We start from the raw sequence: 5,184 nt of genomic DNA on the forward strand, positions 1-5,184 counted from the left end.
CCCCGATTTTCACCTCACCCTTCTCCCACAAATGAGCAAATTTTTCAGAGAGATCAAGATCAAAGCCTTGCATTCCTTCAACATAATTTGCTAGGTTACCCTTAACAATTTTCAACTAGAGCTTTACATCAACTATTATGTTCAATTTGAATGAGGTTAGCGATCATAGAGAACCTAGTGGTGAAAACCATTGGGGAGAAACAAAAACTAGTAGTATGAAAAAGACAACACTTAGACGGGTTGGGAAAAGTCTGATTGCAATTTGAATGAGACATCTGCCACGTATACATTAAATGACTGGCATAAAGGGTGGTGATGCAAACAAAATAGGCAATCTTTTGATTATACTTCATCATGAGTCTTTATGTCATTAAAGATAATGACATGAACCATATCTAGGATATCATAAACACCCATCCATTTTTTCAAACCATTGAAAAATGGGCCCAAAGATGCTAGCCTATTGACAACTTTATTCCCTTCTCTTTTTATATTCCTAAAACTGACATCGCTCATCCTATGTGTGAGATCCCTATACTTGGCAATAAGGTGATCACATTTCCAATCAAGTTTGGCTTCATTTCTAAGCATTAAAATAGTGTATTTTGAATCACCTTCTATGATGATTTGACTATACCCTCTATCTTCCATAATAACTAAACCATAATAGGCCGCTACCACCTATGCCACACTAGAAGTTTTTGTCCCCAAGTTGGTCACATAGGCTAGGACCAAATTACCCATGAATCACTCCACCCCCGCCTGCTCGACCTGGATTTCCCTTAGAAGAACTTTTGAATTTCAATTTCAGCCAACTAGAGGAGGGGGGGAGAGGGGAAGTGGGGGCCAAGACTCTATGCTTGTTTTCTTAATCAACTAAACTACTTTTATTCCTACAATTATTTATTTAAATAAATATTTCTTAAAAATGAAAATAATGAACCTTCTTAATTTATAGCAATTAAAATATTTTAAATAACTTTTAATATTTTTAGAGAAAAGATTAGAAAAAAATTAATTGTATTCTATAGCATCCCTTATTTTTGACACCATATAAACATAATTTCTCTCAAAAACCAAGTTTGAGCCTCTAGAACAATGAAAACTCAAATATTACTTTTATTCTTTAAATATGTAACATCCCTTCTTTTGAATCCACATAAGCATAATCTCCCCTAAAAATCAGTATTCCGCCTCTACGAGCTTCGAACTAGATAAAAGAAATCCTGAAGGAGAAGAAAAGCATCTAAAGACCACTTTTGACTCAGTAATCGAAGTTTTCTGGTGATTAATCTTCACGTCAAAAATTTAATTTAATACAGCGACTAGAACAATCCTCGTGGAGATAGAATCAGCTACGAAATTTAATGTTTTGGTATATTATTTCAATGTAGTACGAAAATATATTGACTTTGTTATTTGCCAATTTCAAATTATTCACTGTACTCCATCGTTAACATGTGGTCGGCTTAGCGCGTGGGGTACAGAGCCTTTTAATACATGTGAACAAGTCAGTTCCGCCTGTTAGGGCCAGAAAAAATAAAAAAATTATGAAATTTCCGCGTGTGTCGTTACGTGTAAACTTTGGTTATGTTCTATTACAAAAGGTTGTCAATCTCTACTCCACAATACATAGATTTGATTGCTTAGACATTCGACTACACTTAGTCGACGAGCTTTCGATTAGGTTGCATAGATTTTTCCCCTGAGAAAGAAGTCTCAGTTTGCAACGATGAGTCGCACTTACTCATTTCTTGCCTGGATTGGTTTGGCGTTATGTTCGACGATTGTAAATGGTCAGCTTAGCTCAACATTTTACAGTTCGTCATGTCCTAATCTGTTGTCGACTGTTAAGTCTGCAGTGAAACAGGCCGTCGCTAACGAGAAACGAATGGGAGCATCCCTTCTGCGTCTTCATTTCCATGACTGCTTTGTTACGTAAGAATTTCCAGCTCTTTGTTATGAACGTTTATGGTGTTTTTACATTGTTACTTTCCACTCGTTTTATTCTTGTTTTTACAAAAGATTTTCTCGACTATGAAGCATTACAATGGTGTTTTTCAACCCTTTAATAGTTGAAGACATGCTGATATTGCAGGGCTGCGATGGGTCTATTCTGTTGGACGACTCGTCGACTTTAACAGGAGAAAAGACTGCATTGCCCAATGCTAACTCAGTCAGAGGATTCGACGTGATAGACACCATTAAGACCAACGTAGAGACTGTTTGCAGTGGTGTTGTGTCTTGCGCCGACATTTTGGCCATTGCTACTCGTGATTCAGTTGTCGAAGTAATCCCTAAATCTTTACCTATTGTTGTGAAAAATATGAAAGACTCGTATAAATTTCTATAGTTTGTTATGCTAATTAATTAATTTTTACTTTGTAGCTTGGAGGGCCAACATGGACGTGCAGAAGGGAAGAAGAGACTCGACAACTGCAAGCCTTAGCGGTGCAAATAGCAATATTCCTGCTCCCACATCAAACCTCAGCGCAATAATCTCTTCATTTAGCGCTCAGGGTCTTTCTACCAAGGACATGATGGCGCTTTCTGGTAACTTATTTTCCAATCTGCTAATCATTGTACGCTTATTACTACGTAGAAGCTATAGCAACTCACTTCTCTTTTTACATTCAGGTGGTCACACTATTGGTCAGGCTCGCTGCACTAATTTCAGAGCTCGCTTCTACAACGAGTCCAACATAGATTCTATATTCGCCGCTTCTCTCAAATCAAACTGTCCAAGCAGCAGTGGGGATAACAACCTTTCACCGTTAGATCTTCAGACTCCCACGACCTTTGACAACAACTATTACAAAAATCTGAGAAGCCAGAAAGGACTTCTACACTCTGATCAGCAGCTTTTTAATGGAGGTTCTGCTGATTCTCAGGTGACTACATATAGTAGCAATCAGAACACATTCTTCACAGATTTCGCTTCTGCCATCAAAATGGGAAACATCAGTCCCCTAACTGGTAGCAATGGACAGATCCGAAAGAACTGTAGTAAGGCCAATTGATAGCCATAACACATGGACGAGTTTTTTGGTATTATATGCTTATATTTGCTGTAGTATTCATGATTCACTTTAATAGATATGGATTGTGGTAATTTTTTATCAGATATTAAATATTGAGCACAAAGTTCTCATTGTTCGTGCGTCAAAATTAATGCATACAGATTTGCGAGTGGTAAAATATATTCAGATAGTACTTGAATGCCTACGGCTGAAAACTTAAAATAGAATTCGAAAATTATGGCTAATGCGATGATGGATCTAATGCTCCAAAAACAGAAATAACTATAGAATCGCATCGGAGAGCATTAAATTCTCTTAGAATATTTATACATCTCAAAATTTATTATTTTTTATAAATGTTAATATAAATATTTATTCACAATACTGGTAGTTAATTGATCTTAAATTTAAATGTATTAAAAGCTAGAATTAAATATGTCAGAATTCTATTAGCAGAAAGTGTCTCAGAAAAATATAATTTACAGCCATTTAAAAACTATATATTTTTAAATTTTTTAAGATAAATAATATTGAATTTTAATTATAATACAAACATAAAAGATGGAGAGGAGGAAGGGAAGCACTAGGGTTTTTGGAGGTGGGGATATTACAGGAGATGCAGAGGAAGGCAATGATGATGGAGATGGGAATTGTGAAGATGATGGCCATGGTGTGTGGATCCGCCTGGTCAATGGCTTGGCCTACTTTTGGGAAGTTATAATTCTAGGGTACTTGGTTTTGCCTTCTCCTATCTGATGCCCTATTTTGGGTTTGTTGGAGGTCATTTTCTGTGCCATAGGTGTGCTTGTGAGGGGTTTTTGCCCTCATCTCCCTTGTTCTCTTAGCCTGGCTCATTCTTCGGGTCCCCTTTGCAAATCTCATGGTGACATTTTGGATCCCCATTGCGGCTCTCGTGGTGGCTTCTATTTGTTTGGGTTTCCTGTTGTGCCCTTGTTCATGGGTCTTCTCCATACCTTGCTCGTGGGTTTGTCTTTTGCTTGCACTGGGCATAGTTCAAGGTAGGTGACAAGTGTCTAAATGCGTAGAACTAATATTTGAATGTTAAGATGTTGCAAAATGAATGATGGTGCACAGATGTCCATGTCATGTGCTAGTGTCTAAATGAATCACACTAAAAAATGATGAGTGATGAGAGAAAGTTGTGGCTAACATGAAACTGAGCTGAAAGATAGGTGCTTAAAAAAGTTTCCTGAGCATCCTAAGAGGGAAAAGGCTAATGCAAGGGTTGAAATGAGCCTACTCAAATACTAGGGGTATGGACACTAAAGTGGCTACAAAAGTGTAGGTGTAATCACAAAGGGATATATGCAATTTATGAGACTACAATTTCCATCACTTCTAATGTATTGTGGATGGTTGTGAAAATTAGTCAATTCCCTAGCTTGTAGATAAAAGGGAGAAGAGGAGAAAGCTCAAGACTAAAGAATGTGTGTTATTTCTTCACCCTTTTGTCCCTAAAGTAGGTCAAACACCACTTTAAAATGGTTAATGATATATTTGTTTATGCAGTAATCAACCAATTGATAAGGGATGTGGTTTATAAACTATTAGTAGATGTAATGAAGATCATTTCCACATAGGGACATTAGTTTGTCTAGAATCCCAAGTCCGAATGTGTCTGGTTGAGTGGGTTCCACCAAGAACCATTCTTGCTACCAAGGTGCTACACTAGTAGGGTCATCTTAATATATTTCACAAGATAAATATTAGAGGTATTAGTCCTTTTGACTTCCTACTATAAGATAGGGATCAAACTCACATTTAAGATAGGATTCCATGATTGCTTAAATATGCAAGTGTAAAGAACATAATCTATGAGCTTTAAGCCACTAATTTGAAAATATGTTTAAGGCCAATAGTAACTATGAGCCTATGGGTAAATTAAAAGCCCTTGTACCCAATACCTTCCCAAATTATGAACTAACCTTGGAGGAATTCTAGGTCAACTTACAAGACCAATATAAACTTAAAAAATGATGTATTGCATTCCAACTATATTTTAAACTCAAGATCCTTAGGAATAAAAGGAGACATTATAAAGAAATTACATAATGTTGGAGAGATTCTTGGAGCCCATTTTTGAAGAATATAAGGTTGTTCAAAGGCCTCTCACTCTAGTCAGGTGGCTAGAGAATGAGAACAT

The 5,184-nt window shown here is 36.7% G+C and overlaps 1 pseudogene; it reads left to right on the top strand.

Moving 5' to 3' along the window:
- Window positions 1-1,732: 1,732 nt before the first annotated feature.
- On the top strand, window positions 1,733-3,020 carry LOC131045674 (cationic peroxidase 1-like; annotated as a pseudogene).
- Window positions 3,021-5,184: the final 2,164 nt, after the last annotated feature.

The sequence above is a fragment of the Cryptomeria japonica genome, chromosome 3, assembly GCF_030272615.1.
Source record: "Cryptomeria japonica chromosome 3, Sugi_1.0, whole genome shotgun sequence".
NCBI lineage: Eukaryota > Viridiplantae > Streptophyta > Pinopsida > Cupressales > Cupressaceae > Cryptomeria > Cryptomeria japonica.